At 43.7% G+C, this 19,125-nt stretch overlaps 1 protein-coding gene and 1 pseudogene across 18 annotated transcripts in view; one reads left to right on the forward strand and one right to left on the reverse strand.

Annotated features, from left to right (window-relative positions):
- The window catches only part of SETD4 (SET domain containing 4), a 286,649-nt gene that overhangs the window by 94,334 nt on the left and 173,190 nt on the right, over positions 1–19,125 (reverse strand). The window lies entirely within an intron of this gene.
- On the forward strand, positions 12,056–17,494 carry LOC100061721 (carbonyl reductase [NADPH] 1-like; annotated as a pseudogene).

Raw genomic sequence — 19,125 nt, forward strand, 5'->3', positions numbered from 1 at the left:
GGGGAGCAAGCTATTCTTAAGGCACTAGCTGTTGCTTTGCTCCCTCTTCCTGGCCAAGAAAGTAAAGCCTTTCCTTTCCATTCAATACTCTGTTATCGTTATTTGGATTGGCACCGGGTTCAGAGACTGAACTTCTGGTAACAACTTGGCATCCCAGATGGGATCTATGGGTGGTCCTCACTAAGACCCCCTGGGCTTGATCAGACACTCCCAAGTCATACACCACGCCTGTACCAATTGGGAAAGTGGAGGGTTGGAGAAAGACTCAGGGATGCCAGATGGCCAAGGACCGATGCTTAGTTGGCGGGGCTTCACACCAATTCAAATCTAGGTTTCCTCCCTTGGCTGGACTTCATGGAGCACCTGGGACAGGCAGAGGGGCTGCTCCAGCAGCTGCCAAAGCTCCTTTCATGATCTGTATACTGAAAACTGTAAACCATTGTTGAAAGAAATCAAAGAAGACAGAAAGAAATGGAAAGATATTCCATGCTCTTGGGTTGGAAGAATTAGCGTCGTTAAAATGTCCATACTTCCTAAAGCAATCTATAGATTCAACGCAATCCCTATCAAAGTTCCAACAACATTTTTCACAGAAATAGAACAAAGAATCCTAAAATTTGTATGGAACAACAAAAGACCCTGATTAGCCCAAGGATTCCTGAGAAAAAAGAACAAAGCTGGAGATATCACACTCCCTGATTTCAAAATATACTACAAAGCCATAGTAACCGAAACAGCATGGTACTGGCACAAAAACAGACATGCAGATGAATGCAACAGAATCGAGAGCCCAGAAGTAAACCCACACATTTATGGACAGCTAATATTCAACAAGGGAGCCAAGAGCATACGATGGAGAAAAGAGAGTCTCTTCAATAAATGGTGTTGGGAAAACTGGACAGCCACATGCAAAAGAATGAAAGTAGACCACTCCCTTACACCATGCACAAAAATCAACTCAAAATGGATTAAAGACTTGAGTGTAAGACCGGAAACCATGCAACTTCTAGAAGAAAACATAGGCAGTACGCTCTTTGACATCAGTCTGAGCAGCATATTTTCAAGTCCCATGTCTGACCGGGCAAGGGAAACAAAAGAAAAAATGAGCAAATGGGACTACATCAAACTAAAAAGCTTCTGCACAGCAAAGGAAACCATCAACAAAACGAAAAGACAACCTAACAACTGGGAGAAGATATTTGCAAACCACATATCAGATAAGGGGTTAATATCCAAAATATACAGAGAACTCATACAGCTCAACAACAAAAAAAACCAACAATCCAGTTAGAAAATGGGCAAAAGATCAGAACAGAGATTTCTGCAAAGAAGATATACAGATGGCCAACAGGCATATGAAAAGATGCCCAACATCATTAGCTATCAGGGAAATGCAAATCAAAACTACAATGAGGTATCACCTCACTCCAGTCAGAATGGCTATAATTAACAAGACAGAAAACAACAAATGTTGGAGAGGATGTGGAGAGAAGGGAACCCATGTTCACTGGTGGTGGGAGTCAAACTGGTGCAACCACTATGGAAAGCAGTATGGAGTATCCTCAGAAAATTAAGGATAGATCTACCATATGATTCATCTATCCTGCTGCTGGTTATTTATCCAAAGAACTTGAAAACACAAAGGCATAAAGATACCTGCACCCCTATGTTCACTGCAGCATTATACACAATAGCCAAGACTTGGAAGCAACCTAGGTGCCCATCAAGGGACCACTGGATAAAGAAGATGTGGTATTTATACACAATGGACTACTACTCAGCCATAAGAAATGATAAAATCTGGCCATTTGTGACAACATAGATGGACCTTGAGGGTATTATGCTGAGTGAAATAAGTCAGAGGGAGAAAGTCAAATACCATATGATCTCACTCATGAGTAGAAGATAAAAACAACGATAAACAAACACGTAGCATTGGAGATTGGATTGGTGATTACCAGAGGGGAAGGGGGAAGGAGGGAGGGCAAAAGGAGTGATTAGGCTCACATGTGAGGAGATGGACTATAATTAGTTTTCGGGTGGTGAACATGATGTAATCTACACAGAATTTGAAATATGTTATGATGTACATCCGAAAATAAACAAATAAATGAAAGAACAAAAAAAAAGCTATGTTAGGAAAAAAAAAAAAAAAACCCTTCTTTCACTTTGCAAGCCTTCCCTCTGGCTCCCTCCTGTGTGCAGCCATTCTAACCGCTAGTTACCAGGGAAATGACTTTGGGCAAAAGGAAAACTCACTTGTTTCGTGAGTCACGATGCCCTGGCCAGACTAGATAATGCCCCCAGTGTGCACACAGAGGTCCCTTGTCCTTGCTCATTTGGGAAGATCTGTAGGCCAGATCTTCATTTTCTGGGCACCACCAAGTGTACGTTATGGACTAAGGTGGGACTGGAAGCATTTTGGTTTTTGGGTTGGGTTGGTTTTGTTTCCTTTGTTCTGGCTACCATTTGCTGGCTGAGGGTTTTTGGGAAATCGAGCTTGTTTGGTTTGGTTTGGTTTCTCTGTTTCTCCTCTTTTTAAATAAAAGAGTATTAATGTGGGAGGTGTCACATCTGTTCCACCTAAGAGTCCCTTGGGAAAGATTTTTCCTGATTGGTGAACCTACAGCTATAAGCCAATGACAAAAGAAACAAATCGTATTTTACTATAACACCTCTTGGCTGACATATGTCTTGGAAAGTGAGGAAAGATGGCGACTGAATGGAACTTTGAATAATTACACTATGTTGCAGTTGGAGTTGTTTTGTGAAAGGTCTGGAAAATGGGATGAGATTCCATATGGGCAGGCTTTTCTGTGGTTGCATGATCAGAAAGCTGACTGGTCAGGGACCACACCAATGATCCCAAGAAAAACCAAGCCTCTAGTAGTCAAAGATACTCAGACACCAGAAGAAAAACTTGATAAGGACATGGCTGCTCTAAGTGTGTCGAATCCTTTTAATACTAATGTGGCACGGATACTGATGGCAAGGAAGGTCAATGAGGTCGAGGGGACCATAGAAATGAGTTCAGGTCAATTGGTGGGAATAACTTTCAAAGTTTATAACATTTGAGAGGTGCATAAAGCCAAGCTAGTCGAGGTGCTTTACACAGCTCCCCCAGATGGGACAAGAAGGGGGATCCAAGGTCAGGGAGGAAGGGACGCCAAAAATTGGAAAAGGATCAGTGTACCTGCTGCAAAGAAAAGAGGCACTAGAAACATGAGTTCCCTGAGCTAGAGGAAGGCATGAGAGAAAAAGAGGGTTCCCCCAAATAAGCTCATGACCTCTTGAGTCCGAGACTCAGAGGAGGAAGGTGATTGACGGGGCCAAGGGTTCTTTGCCATGCTGGTGGCTCCAATTCCAGTAGTCCCCCATGAGCCCCAGGTACAAATGACAGTGGGGACACAATTGGCTGACTTTCCAGTAGGTATTGGTGCCACTTATTCAGTGTTAAACTGCAAATTGACATCACTAAATAATTCCTTGGTTGCCGTTGTTGGAGTCACTGGCAAAATTCAACAGAGACCCATGCGCCAACCATTAGAATGCAACTTGGAAAAACACAAGCTGAAACAGAACTTTTTCTACATACCAGATTGTCCCATTTCCCACCTTGGGAAGTTCATTAGGATCTTTGACTGGACTTATTAGAACATTTCACAAAGAGGTTGAGTTTGTTCTTATACTTCATATGTTCCAGATAAAAGGAAGGACTGGAATAATTGACCCATTTGTGAAATGTGTTCATCATAGAAAACTGCTGGAAGATTAATAAGGAGGTTTCTATAATTCATTGTAGTTATCTCAAAGGTAGTTTAATAAGAGTCATAGTGTCATGAATTATCTTTTTATGCCATTTTTTTTTGCAATGCCTTCCCTTTGTAGAATAGAGTTCAAGTTAACCAAAGATGATCGTTTCCCAATATTTACATTAAAACAGGGAGAGTTTCCTAATTTACTCAAATCTCGTATTGGTAGTATGATCTCATGACTTTTATACCATTTAAAAGACTCATTGAGATGTAAAAATAGTAAACTCTTTCTTTATACATATTAATATAAATTCATTTCTATGAATATGAACTATATTTTCCACAAAAAATTGATGAGAAATGTGTCATTGCTTTATACTTTTTGTAACTTTATTGAGATTTAACTCACATACCATACACTTCACTCACTTAAAATATATAATTCAGTGGTTTTTAATACTCGTGCAGAGTTGTGGACCCATCACCTCATTCAACATTAGAACATATCCATCTTCACAAGAAGAATTCCATCACCCCTCTGTTCCTCCACTCTTCCTGTCCCAGAGCAATCGCTAATCTACTTTCTGTCTCCAGATTTTCTTGTTCTGGGCATCTCATATGTATAGAATCATATAATATGTGGTCTTTTGTGTCTGGTCTCTTTAATTTAGCATAATGTTTTCAAGATTCATCCCTGTTGTAGGAGGTATTTCATTGCTTTTGATAGCATCCCTTTAATAGTTCAGTTTCCACTGTTCCTCACCATCAGCATATTGCCAGGCCATTAGTCTCTGCAACTAAAATAATAAAAACCCAAACAGAAAACAGCACACAATTCACACTACTGAACTGACTTGTTTTTACCTTCCCCCATCAGAGTGGCAGCCTTTCAAAGCAGATGCTGTCCATTCACCTAGGATCTGCCATCCATCAACCATCAAACCATCAAAGTCAGCTTTTTCTTGGTCAAGACAGACCTGATCATAGAACACTGCACAAGTGACCATAACATCCTCAAGTACTCCCAAAGGCAGCTTTTGACACTAATGAGTCCCTCCTTACATTCCCCTTAGCATGGTCCTGTATAAACCATTTTCATATTCTTATGGAACTCCTGGGCACTACTCTCCCCATTAGAGCATTTCTCTGACATAATCCGTGACATTGTGGCTAAAACAACCTTCAAGATTATATGATCTAATTAACTCATATAGGCAGTCTTAATTAATGCTCATGGCAAACTGGTCATTGTTTCTGAAGGGGACAAGATCTCAGCAATTTTGGTATTCATCATTCTTATGCATGCCTGTCTAGGTTATGATCTGTGTTACATTTTAGGCAGAGTGGTGAACGTGTCTAGCATGATGACCTTCATGGCTCTTGAACCTGCAGCCCAGGACTGCAGCAAAAGTTTACAAGTGAGACCGTCCTTGAGGTAGAGCTGGTGGGGCTCATGAACGAGTTTGTGGATGATGCAAAGAATGGAGTGCACATAAAGGAAGGCTGGCCTGATGTCAAGGCCATGGCATATGCAGTGTGTAAGATGGACATCACTGTCCTGTCCAGAATCCATGCCAGGAGACTGAGTGAGCAGAGAGGGGACAAGATCCTCCTGAATGCCTGCTGCCCAGGATGGGTAAGAACCGACATGGGGGATGCAAGACCATAAAAACCCCAGAAGAAAGAGCACAGACCCTCATGTACTTGCCCCTTTTGCCCTCAGATGCTGAGTGGCCTCATGAAGAGTTTGTTATGGAGAAGAAAGTTGAACAATGGGGGTTCCTCTCACTGTTCCCTCCATAGTTCTCATTAAGTTACCTGTCCTGATTTGACCAAAGGACGCTTACACTGTTTAAAAGATCTCTACCCAAAATTTAAAAAATAAGAAGAATCAAAATATCCCTATGGAGTACTAAATTTGACTTGGCTTGACTCTCAATTCTGAGAAGTCCTTTGTGATTTCTTCTGTGATATAGAGGGAGAAAAAGTGGACTCAATGACAATGAATGAAAATCAATAGATGAATAAAGGGTTTTTTATAAACATCCATTCATGTAGTTTCTTTACATGCCAACCACCTCAGAAATCTAATACACCTAAAAGTTAGATAGCTAGAAAGACAGTATAACACAGGGGTCAACAAACATTATAGAAACAGCCAGTGAGTACATATTTTCAGCTTTGCAGGTCACATGATCGCTGTGGGAAACACTCAGGTCTGCAGAGGTAGCATGAACGGAGCCATAGAGAGTACATAAACAATGAACGTGGCGCCGTTTGGCCTGCTGGCTTTAGTTTACCAGCCTCTAGTATAACATGGACAACAACATGAGGAGAATACATCTGGTGTGGTCTCTTTAACACCAAACTCATTGGAAAAACACAATGGCAAAGTGTGAGCTGTGAGGAGGCACTTAAGATCCATCCATAAGAGAATCTGAGAGAGTTGGGGAAATTGAATATGGATTGGATGTCAGTGGACATGAGAGAATTACTGTCAAATCTCTTCAATGAGAATGTGTTATTTATGGAGGGAGGAAGTGTCCTGAGGTCTGCAACATGAACGTGGTTCAGCAAAATATATACAGAAGACAAACACAAAAATATACTAAAATATTCATAATTGTTCAACCTAGCTTGGTGGATATATAGGTGTTTACTATTCTGTCAACTTTTCTGTTTGAAATGTTTCAAGACAAACATCTGGAAACAAAACATCCCAGCTCTGCCACCTTACTGCGTCACCCTGAGCAAAACCACATTTACTGTATCTCAGTTTCTCCATTTTTAAATGAAGACTTTGGGCGTAGGATTGCTATGAAGATTAAATGTCCTCATCCAGGTGGAAATGTTGAAAACACAATAAAAGTGCAAAGTGTCTTCTCTCATGAGTCCCTGTGATTGGGACCTAACACCGCCCAGGACTGTGATGAGAAGCTTCTTCCTGCCCAACACCAAGCCTGCCTCCCAGTGGGTTCAGTGACCCTCCCCCACATGCCCTCCCTTCACATCAGCATTCCGCATTGTAAAGACGCCTCTGCTGTCATGATTATTCTCCATTTTCACCAGTGATGTTCAGGCTCACAGAAATGAAAAAGGATGGCCCTAGAAAGCAGCCTTAGGGCTCTTATTTTAAAAGTGAGTTTTACAGGGACTAGCCTGATGGCATAGTGGTTACATTTGCACACTTCATTTTGGTGGCCCTAGGATCATGGGTACGGATCTAGGGCACAGATCTACACATCTCTCCTCATCATGCCATGGCAGCATCCCACATATGAAATAGAGGAAAATTGCCATGGTTGTTAGCTCAGGGACAATCTTCCTCACCAAAAAAAAAAGAAAAAAAATAGTGAGGTTTGCAAGACAAATGGAGCCTCGACAGCTGCTAGGGACTTATGCAACAGGCCACTCATCCAAGGTTGATTGGCCACGAGCAAAACTTAAACTCCCTTTGTGGTCACCAGATTTCTGTTACCACACAAAGGCATGACCTTCTTGCCACAAGACAAAAGACAACGGTCAAGAGGCAAGATGGTGGCAGAGACTGGGCATTTTATTACAGCTTGTTAGCAATGGGAAGAAGGCCGATAATATCCAAAAGAACCATCCTGAGTTGGTCACAGAGTCTTGAAGCAGTTATATAGGCAAGTGGGTTACGGGGCAGGGTTAAGAATGTTGACCCTCTGGGATTACAGACTAGGAGTGGCCACACCAGGTAGACTCTCGGGGTCATCACCTTCCTAAGGGATTCAAAAGGACAACACTATCATCTTATGGCAGCGGGGAGGTACCTGCAAAGCAGGGCTCCTAAAATCTACAGAGCAGTTAGATCTGGAGGGTGCATATCCAGCTGGGTTAGTCAGTCAGTGGCCATTCAATGTTACAATATGGTTTCTGTTCTACAAAATGGCTTCCCTCATGTCAACCTTATGATGAGCTGGCATCACCACCAAAGAGTACCGTTTGCAAGGTGGGGAAGTAACTTTCCAGTGGAGAAACCTGGCAAACGCTGCCTTGGCCAGGTGAAGAGGGTTAGCAACATTAGTGCTGAATCATGCTGATAGCGTGTTCCCTGGAGATAAGAAGGGGACTTCACCTCTGTGATAGTCAACCCAGTTCTTCCTTGAGAACAACATCGGGCAAACCCAAAACCACCAGACCAGTACTCTTAAAATCTGTCAAACGTAGTGAAAGCCAAGTAGACTTTTTGGCATAAGACAGAGGAAACTAAGGAGACGTGACAGATCAATGTGATGTGGTATTCTGGAGGGAATCTCGGATTAAAAAAAGGATATCAGGGGGAAAACACTGAAATCCAAATAAAGCATGGAGGTTAGTTAATACTGCTGTTCCAATGTAGGTTTCCTAGTTGTGAGAAAGGTACCATCCGAGTGAGATGTTAATACAAGGGGACATTTGATGAGGGGTATACAGGAATTCTCTGTAGTACATTTGCAACTTTTCAGGCTCTATTCTAAAATTAAAAGTTTATTGGAAAGAAAAGATGAGGCTGGAAATAGACGGTTCCAGGTTTGGACCTATGATTCAGTAATGTCATCAAGGATCAAGGCTCTTTCTAATTTTCCACAATATCTTCCTTTGGGAGTTGGCTCTTCCCCTTTTAGTTTCTTTCCTCATGGTCTCAAGAGAGTTGCTACAGATCCGAGCATGACATTGTCACACAAAAGCCTTCAAGACAGGAAGAAAGGGGGCAGATGAAACAGGTATTTTGCTTTTATGAGGCAGGAAGGTAATGTATCGTCCCATTTTCAAGATGGGAATTGACAGATTCTCTCCTTGTCACTCTGTCAGGCTCTTCTGAACCTTCTTCCCAAGTAGGCCTCAATGTGGGCTATAAAATCATCAAACTCAGCACAAATGATTTCACTCACTCCCTGCCCCCCACATTAAAAGACTGAAACACTGGCATAGTTTCTAACAGCTCAACGCCCCATCCTAGGATGACCTGAGCCCCCTTAACATTCTCAAGGCTGCCTAAAGGGTTTCCTATTTGTTCTAGCCCATGTCTGACCATAGGCTCTTTACCACCCTTTCTTAGAGCATTTCCTACAATTTCTGAATCCTTTCTGTCCGTTTGAGATGTATATGTATCTCCTATAACTCAGAGAGTCTTTCTTAAGCACTTGAAAGCCATTCTGTTGAAATGTAATCATCGGAAAGGACAGGGCCTCTGTCTCCCAGTCTCTGTGTAGCACACACTGTGGCCTACTGACCTTTACACTGACCTATGCGTTGCATTCTTCACTTCGGTGACAGTACTCCAGCCCCTCAGCTCCCTGCCCTGACTCCGGCATTCTTTCTTTAAAATGCCCAGTCACCACTGTACTATTGCACTTTGAATTCAGCTTGTGCTAGATGCACTTCCCTATTGCATTAGTATACTACTTATTAAAATCTGCCTTTACATAGGTTATCTTTGATAGGATTAAGTTAATTACTTGGAGTGACATATTAAGTCAGCAGCTCAACCACAATTAGATTTGGAGACTCAAAGTCCATGCTCTACCCATAGGCAAGGCTTATTGACCATCCTAAACAGTCAGAAAGTATAAAAAGAAGAGCCAGGGTCAAGTCGAATTCTGTGAGGGTAAATAATCATGGGCAGGGGAAGACCCCGAGAGCTCAACAACTTGGAATTCAACTTAGAATTTACTACTGTTTTCCAACAGCTTTTATGTTAATAGACATCATGGGACTGTGTACTTCAGGACAAATAAAATAACTACTTTGAAGCAGTGGGTGGTAACGATGTGCATTTATTCCACAAATCATAGATGTGATAAAATTCTTTCTCCATATAGCAGCCAGGATGATCTCAGACTTGACTCTCACAACCAAGGAATACCTTCCACATTAGCCATTAGAGTCCTAACAGAGATCTGGAGCCTCTACCTTTACTCTTTTGTTTTTCTTCTCACATTGCTCAGAACTGGTTCCTGCACAAAGGGCACAATCCGCTCGCCACGAGAGAAAAGCCAATGTTCGAGAGGCAAGATAATAGCAGAGAAAGGGCATTTTATTACAGCTTGCTAGCAAGAGGGAAGACAGCCGATTAATGTCCAAAAGAACCATCTTAAGCAGGGTACAGAATCTTGAAGCAGTTATATAGGCCAGTGGGTTATCGGGGGGAGGGTTAGGAATGTTGACCCTCTGGTGTTACAGACTGGCAGTTGCCACACCAGATGTTTCAGGTTTCATTGATGATGGCTATCATTATAGACTTTCTGTTTGGTGGTCATCACATTCCTAAGGAACCCCAAAGAACCAAGTTAGCATCTTATCGCAGCTGGGAGGTATATGCACAAGCAGGGGTCATAAAATCTGCAGAACAGGTGGATCTCCTGGAGGGTGAAAATCCAGCTAGGTGACTTAGTCAGAGGTCACTCAAAGTTACAACATGGTCTCTTTTCTACAATATGGCTTCCTTTATGTCAACCTTGTGTTGGGCTGGTTTCAAACCCAGACAAGGTGCTGTGTGCGAGGAAGGGTGGGAGGCTCAAAAACACACCACCAGGATCAAGACCCAAATTTGACAGAGAAAAAATATACAAAACCTTGATTCAAGATCTTAATTCACTGGCTTTAAATTAGCACGCTTCCCCCAAAACAAACTTTCTAAGAATTTCCCATAGTCCAATCTCTCATTCCTTTCCTTTATTATTCTTCCCCTGTTCTTATGCTGACAAAGCCCTTTTCCCATACTGAAAAAATGTGAATTTTACTTATCTTTTCTTATACTTGTTTTATGGTTTCACTTATTAGCCCATAAATTTAAAAAGTGGGAAAATACTTTTTCTCTCTCGTTAGAAATTAATCGGTGTACCGTGTAGGGTGAGGATCTCTTTTTCCCTTTGCAATCATTGCTCCTTTTCCCCCACTATCATTTTCTGGAATAATTCTTTGCTTCCCCTGTTAATTGTTAATGCCACTTTTATCATACACTACATTCTCAGACTGTATGATGTTCATGGATTGTATTTTCTGGAGCATCCTGCCCCACTGACTTGTCACTTCTTGTGTTGGTACCAGTACTACAAGGATAAAGAAATCAGGCTGAAAATCATGATTCATCGCCCTCCGAGAATTGGTCTTTTGAAATTTCAGGCCGCTCACCATGACCAGACTTCCCTGCATGCCACGTGCTATCGCTAACTGACCCTCTTAGTGGATTTAGTCCATCCCACTTCCTTCCAACACTGGCTCACGCCCACTATAGAAGAAAGTGAATGAGGCTAGGGGTGTGGAGAGAGGCCAGAAAATGACAGAACTAGGATATACACGGATAAGGAAGAAAATCCAAAACAAAGCTCTACACCATCCCGAGTGAAAAAAAATCCCAAAAGGTTATAACCGATGACTCCATCTGGGGAGCATTTTTGAAACAGTACAATTTTACAAATGGAGAACAGATTACTGTTGGACAGGGCTGAGGGAGGGGAGGGTGGGGGCAAGAGAGAGGTATGTTTGGTTATAAAGAACCAACAGGAGGGATCCTTGTGCTGATGGAAATGTTGTATATCTTGACTGTAGTGGTGGATACACAAACCTACACTTGTGATAAAATTGTATGGATCCGAATACACACATACAAATAGGTACAAGTGAAATGAGGAAATCTGGACATGATTGGTGGATTGTTTTGATGTCAGTATTCTGAGTGTGATATTGTACTGGAGTTTTGCAAAATGTTACCACTGAGGAAAATTGGGTCAAGTGCAAGGAATCTCTATCTTACCTCTTACTACTGCATGTGAATCTGCAATTACCTCAAAAAATATTTAAGAGAATAAAAAGGCAAAGCTCTTTCCCTGATTATTAGTTTTGTGTGTTGCAACTGATTGGAAACCTACCTTGCAATGGCAACATAATTGGCATCTATCTAAAGCACCCCTGTTCACCAGAACTTTGTGCTGTGAAGGGAACATCGTGGAGGTGTCTGTACAATACAGTGCCCACCAGCACGTGTGACTGTTGAGCACTGGAAATGTGGCTAGTGCAGCTAAGAACTGAATTTCAAATTGTATTATTTTCATTAAATTTACATCTAATGGCCACTTGTGGGAAGTGACTACCTTAAGAGGCAGCTCAGAAGTGAAACTCGACCCTATAGTCGGCTAGTCCTCTGTTGGTACAAGGAAATAGTAAGGAAGAAAATTCATTTCCCACCACTGAACTAGTTTATGAACTTTCTGGGTATGCACTTCCTCCCATTAAAATGGGGATAACAAGATGCATCCTGATGAGCTTTTCTAGTGTGAGAAAAGGCTGCAAAGCCCATGGCCATTTGTACTTGGCAGTCCCAACCACTCTCCCGCCAGCGCCCCGCAGGCCTCCACGCAGCCGCGTTGTCCCACAGCTGCGTGGCGCTGGTGACCTGGGGCCAACAAGGGCATCGGCTTCGCCATCGCGTTCGACCTTTGCCGGCAGTTCTCGGGGGACGTGGTGCTCACGGCGCGGGACACGGCGAGGGGCCAGGCGGCCGTGCAGCAGCTGCAGGCCCAGGGCCTGAGCCCGCGCTTCCACCAGCTGGACATCGACGACCTGCAGAGCATCCGCGCCCTCCCGACTTCCTGAAAGAGGAGTACGGGGCCTCGACGTGCTGGTCAACAACGCGGGCATCTCCTTCAATAGCAAGGAGCCCGTGCTCGCAGGGGAAGCCTTCTGCCAGGGTGACCGGATCTGTCGGAGCATCCCTGCGGTGGGGCTCCCCTGCCTTTGGGGTCTGGGATGGCTGCCTGGGGATGGAGGAGGGGAGAGGACAGGGGTGCGGCTACAGCAGAGTGCACCTGGAACTGGACTGCTTTCCAGCCAGAGGGACCTTTCCATTTCCTTGGCTGGGACGCCTGGGGATCTTTTCTAGGTTGTCCCGCAGATTTGCTCTGATTGGATTTTAGGGCGGTTGGGTGAATTTTTAAGGCATTTTTGTAAATAAGAAAATTGCACAAACTTGTACACAGAGATTCCATGTGTGGACCCTCTTAGAACATTGCCAAACTTGGAAATTGCCAGTGGTAAATTACGTTAACCTGCTGCCCATTTTACACAAAATTCACCCAATTTCTTTTGCACGCTTTTAAAAACATGAATCCATGGAATTTTACCACATGGCTGCCATGTATTAACTCTACCTTTCTTCTTCCCTGAAAGTTCCTGACCCCACACCGTTTCATGTTCAAGCAGAAGTGACAAGGAAAACAAACTTTTTTGGTACCCGAGATGTCTGCACGGAGCTACTGCCTCTCATAAAACCCCATGGTGAGTCCGATGAGGAGCCCAAGCCATGCTGGTTCTGGCATGATCTGCCCTGCCTGCCTCTGCTCTCATCTACAAGCCCCTGCTACCTCTCTCTGCTCTGCTACACTGACTCCTTGTTGTGTCTCCACTGGGCCAGGCGCCCTTATGCTTCAGGCTCTGCACACACTTGTCCAGTGGTCATCAGTGCTGTCTGTCTCGCTGGTCATTGCACAGCTGACTCTTTCTCATCCTCAGGTCTTTGTTCAAAAGTCTCCTCAGAGAAGCCCTTTACCTGCTCTGTGCCCCTCACACGTTGGTGTTCCCTGAGGATTCCATCACTGCTCCTTCCTCCTCCCTCTCCCTCTCTGAGTGATCCTATTCAGGCTAAGGAAGCCTTCGCAACCCTCAATTTGTTACCCACCCCCATATCTTTTCCTGCATCTGATATAGTGTATTATATTTATTGATTTTAGATGCTAAACCCACTGTACATATGTGAGATAAATATCGTTTGGTCTTTACAACTTCAGCAGGTCCCCACGACCACCATCAGGTTCAGAAATTCACTAGAAGGACTCAGAACTCAGCAGAGCCATTATACTCAAAATTATAGTGTCTTATCGAAAATGGAGACAGATTCAAGTCAGCAATGGGAAAAGTCTCTTAGCCCTCGGTCCAGGAAAGACCAGGCATGGAGCTTGAGTTCTCCTCTCCCGGGGGAGTCCTGCAGACAGCATGTATTTCCCCCAGCAGAGATATGTGACAATACACATGGAGCGTTGCCAACCGGAGAAGCTTATCCTGTCTAGTGTCTGGTATTTTTATTGGGATTGGTCACATAGACCTGGCCCACCACTCTCTTGGCTGACCTTACTCCCCAGCCCCTCCAGAGGTCCAGCTGATAGCAGGTAGCCCAAAGTAGCATCATAATCACCTTGTTAGCATCCATTCTGTAGTCTGATCCTAGACGCCCCCCAAGTAAACAAGGACATTCTTATCAGGAAGATTAAACCAAGTTGACCTTCCAGCAGCCTTGGGTAAAGGGCCAAACCTTTCCTTGGCCCAGCTTAATCCTCTACTTTCACAGGCCACGCCCTAGTCCTTTGCCAAGGCTCTCTTACAGCAAAGGATCGTTGAGCATCTACATTTAGTAGAGACTTTATATAACACATACAGCAATCGTATCAGAAATATGCTGAAATTTGGAGGAGCCAGTGTGGGGTAGGAATACATTTAAAGGGAAAGATAATCCATCCCGTAAAACCACTAGATACACATTCATGTATTTGTACTAATTTGATTCCTCCTTGATCAACTGATATTTATACCTTATTTAGCATAGTACTTGTTTAGAAACATTCAGTATTGTTAAGAGCTAAACAGAGGCATATTAGAAATTTAAGAATTTATTTGAGAAAAAATCTATTTGAATCGAAAAGCAACAAATCTGAATTGCTTAGGAGTACCCCTGGACTTTTTAGAAAAAGGGCTGGAGCAAGGTAAGGAGATTACTGATTGGCTATAGCTTCAAACCCGTGTGGCTGTTTCTGATGGGTGGTCCTTAGGTTTCATTTTTGTATCCTCGAGGCATTTACAAGCTTAGATTTGGTTTGCTTTAGAGCCACCTCAGTCTAATGGGCTCCTCACTTAATGTAACTCATGGCTAAATATAGCTGGTGCTTAGCTAAATTCAGTTCTTCATTACATTTATAATTGAATATTAACAAGGCCAGTGTTACAGCTTATCACAGTATGGTGGTACGTGGAACCGGAAAGATAAGAATCAAGACATGCTGGCACATTGCTAGAGTTTCACTCAGTCATTAACCATTGGTTCAGGTCATCATCATATCATATGACCCCATCTCCTAGAGCGAGGCCACTCAGGTTCCCTGGCTTCCCGTCAACCTGGTCAGGTCCTGAAAGCAGGAGTGGTCTTAGTAACATGTGGCTTCACATTTTCCGGCATCTGGTATGATGGAGCTAAGAGACAATACCATCTCTTGCTCTGAGTCTCTCGAGACACCAAGGTAATATGGGATTTCTCTTGTTGCATAACCCGCTTATTCATTCCTTTAGCCTAGACTACCGTTCTTCCTTTTCCTCCTTGTCATTGACTTTTATGCAAACTTTTTCACCTTTCAAAGGGCTGTCAGATTCAGCCACTGTGCTGATCTTCATCGCCTGCAGCGAAGGCAGCTAGTCTAACAAGTGCCTTCCCTTCGGTCCACTCCCATTCATATCAGGTAGGGTTGGGTTGCATAGGTCCAGACCTCGTGGGCTGTCTCGGCCACTAGGCAATACAGCTGCATTTGCTGTCACTCCAATTTTGCCAGATGGCGTGAAGGCACATTCCACTCCATCAGACCCTTACGACTTCTGGCATGAAGGTTCAAAGCTATAGTTAGAGGTTCTCGCTTAGGAATTATTCCTGCTTCCCATTTCCGCAGTTGTAGCACTAGTGTCAGGACTACTGTATCAGGTAGGAAAAAGAAAGTGGAGGTGATGTGAGTAACAATCATATAGTCACCCCAGCATCCTCCCCCAGCCCTTCCTCCCCACATCCTGCAGCGAAAGGAAAGAATCTATCCTGTGGGGCATCTCCCTTGGCCCCCTCATGTTGAGTGTGAGCACATGCTCACGACTGTGTGTAAGCCAGCTCTTCATACCTTTCTCAACTCATGTTTGAGACAACCAATGCTTCAACTGCCCATTCCAATTCTCTATCAACCCTACTACTCCAAGGACGAAACTGTGTGCTTGGTCTGCAGAAATGTAATTTGCCAGCCCAAATGGCGCAGTATCTTCTGTTCCAGTCCTGCTATGTAGCTTGAACGTTTGCATGTACTTCTGGATATGTAAAGCCTGGCCCGGAGATGGTGTCTCCTTTTGTGAGGACCCACTTGTAGCCTCCCAGGAGTACTACCTAACTCGACATGCCAGCTATGTGCAGGGCCTTGCCCTCGGAGAATCTTCCTCATGACCACCTGCAGTCTTTGTCTCTCTTGCTGCCAGGCTGAACAGTCCTTGGCAATGTGTGCTTCACAGGATGTAAGAGTCACGTCGACCATTTTCCCATTGCTGCATTGCTGCAGCTCCCCATTTCCACCTATTTCCCGCACCAAGATGGCCACAGCAAAGAAGCCTACCAGGATGCCCACTTGCTGGTTCCACTAGCCTGCCAGTCCTGGAAGTGGTTCTTCTGATGGGCATTGACTGACATGTCCTACTTTAACTTCCCTCTAAATTCCCGTAGGGACTTCCATAGGGCTCTGCCCTATATGCACATCCCTTCTGTTGTTCAGTTTCCCACGGCCCCTGTCCGTCATATTGTCAGACATTAGTCACTGCTCTGAGTTGATAAGAACCCAAACAGAGAGAAAACCCCATGCAGTTCAGACCCCTGAGCTGATTTGTTGTTCCCTTCTTCGATCAGTGTGTAGGCCTTTCACAGCAGATGCTGTCCATTCACCTAGGATCTGCCATCCATCAACCTTTCAGCTCTTTGTTGCTCAAAGGAGACCTGATCATAGAGCCTTGCCCGAGAGACCATAACATCCTCCGGTGGTCCCAAAGGACACCTGATGATATGAATGAATACCTCCTTTCATTCCCTTACAATTGGTATGAATGAATACCTCCTTACATTCCCCTTGGCATGTTCCTATATAAACCATTTTCATTTTCTCATGGAACTTCTAGGTGCTACCCTCTCCATTAGAACATTTCTCTGACATCATTTGAGACATTATGGGTAACACAAGCTCAAGATTGTATCAAGTCCTTCACTCGTAGAGGCAGTCTTAATTAATGCTCATAGCAAACTGGTAATTGTCTCTCAAATGGAAGTTTTCTGGTCCAAAATCCCAGTGAAGTTGGTATTCATCATTCTCGTGCATCCTTTTCTACATAACGATTTCTGTTGGATTTTAGGCAGAGTGGTGCATGTGTCTAGCACTGTGAGTCTCAGTGCCCTTCACAACTGCAGCCCAAAACTGCAGGAGAAGTTTAGAAGTGAGACCATCACAGAAGAGGAGCTGGTGGGGCTCCTGATCAAGTTCGTGGAAGATACAAAGAATGGAGTGCACCAGAAGGAGGGCTAGCCTAATACCACATACGGAGTGATGAAAATCAGCATCACGTTCCTGTCCAGAATCCACGCCAGGAAGCTGAGTGAGCAGAGGAGAGGGGACAAGATCCTCCTGAATGCCTGCTGCCCGGGGTGGGTGAGAACTGACATGGGGGGGACCCAAAGCCACAAATTCCCCAGAAGAAGGAGCAGAGACCCCCGAGTACTTGGCCCTTTTGCCATCGGATGCTGAGAGGCCTCATGGGGAGTTTATTTTGGAAAAGAAAGTTGAACAATGGTGAGCTCAACTCACAGCTCCCGTGGGCTCCTGTATATTATGTGCCTTGATTGACCAAAGGGCATTTACACTGTGAAAAATATCCCTATCCAAACTATAAAAAAGAAGAGGAATCAAAATATCCCTATCAAGTCCTCAATTTAACTTGGCTATAAATTCTGTGAAGTCTTTTGTAACTTCTTCTGTGATATAGTGGGAGAAAAAAGTAGAATCAACGACAATGAGTGGAAATGAACAGATCAATAAATGGTTCTTTATAAATTTCCATTTTGCAGATTATTTACATGCTAACCAACTCAGAAATCTGATAGACCTCAAAGTTAGGTCAAGGAAGGACAGTATAACACAAGGGTTTAGGGAACATTATAGAAACAGCCAGTGAGTACATAGTTTCAGCTTTGCAGGCCACAGGGTCTCTATGGGAACTACTCAGATCTGCCGAGGTGGCCTGAAAGTAGCCATAGACAATACACAAACCAATGAGCCTGCCGGCTTTAGCTTACCAGCCTCTAGTATAACATGTAGAACACCATGAAGGGAAGGCATCTGGTGTGGTCTCTTTAACTCCAGACTCGTTGGAAAAACACAATTTCAAAGAGTGAAGTAGGAGTGGGCACTTCAAACCATCCATAAGGGAATCTGAGACAGTCGGGAAATTGAATGGGAATTGGGTGTCCATGGATATGGGAGACCTATTGTCAAATCTCTTCAATGTGAATGTGTAATTTATGGAGGAAGGAAGTGTCATGAGGTCTGCAACATGAACGTGGTTCAGCACAACATATACAGAAGAGGAACGCATAATCTAGTAAAATAGTCATAACTGTTCAACCTAGTGTGTTAGATATATGGTTGGTTACTATATCATTCTTTCACTTTTCTGTATGAAAGCTTTCAAAACAAGCATCGGAAAACAACAAATCCTGGCTCTGCCACCTTACTGTGTGACCCTGAGCAAAACCGCATCTTACTTTATTTCTGTTTTTCCACCTGTAAAATGAGGACATTGGGCACAAGATTGCTGTGTGAAGCTCCAATGTCCTGATACAGGTGAAAATGTTAAAACACAACAAAAGTGCAAAGTGTCTTCTGTCTTGAGACCCTGTCGTTGTTAGGACCTAAGACCCCCCCAGGGCTGACGAGAAGCTTCTTCCTGCCCAACACCAAGCCTGCCTCCCAGTGGGCTCAGTGACCCTGTTCCACATGCCCCCAGAAGCGCTGCATGTTGTAAAGACGGCTGTGCTGTCATGATTATTCTTCATTCTTCACCAGTGATTTTCAGGCTGACAGCAATGCAATGGGATCTCCCCAAGTGATGTTTGGGCCAGGCCCAGTGGCCTCATGGTAAGTTCAGCAAGCTCTGCTTCGCGGCCCCCAGCCTGCCTCCCAGCGTCAGACCTACACTGCTGTGTTAGGGGCCATGCTGTGTGGTAGCCCACATACTGAAAAATAGAGGAATATTGGCACAGATGTTAGTTCGGGGTGAAGCTTCCTCAGCAAAATAAAATAAAAAATAAACTAAAATGAAGTTTACAAGCTTCTCCCTTCAACCAGGCACTTTATTTCCTCTGTTACTTTTTTTCTTTTGCAAACTGACCCAAGAGGACAACAATGTCTAGATCAACACAATAGCATCTCAACTGTTTGGAAATATATATTTGAAATTGCAAAGATCGTTTTTTTCTTAGGACCTTAAAAATAACACCTAACTCTATACACCAATTATTATCTCTCACCTTGGACAA

The sequence above is a fragment of the Equus caballus genome, chromosome 26 (genome assembly GCF_041296265.1).
Source record: "Equus caballus isolate H_3958 breed thoroughbred chromosome 26, TB-T2T, whole genome shotgun sequence".
NCBI classification, from domain to species: Eukaryota; Metazoa; Chordata; class Mammalia; order Perissodactyla; family Equidae; genus Equus; species Equus caballus.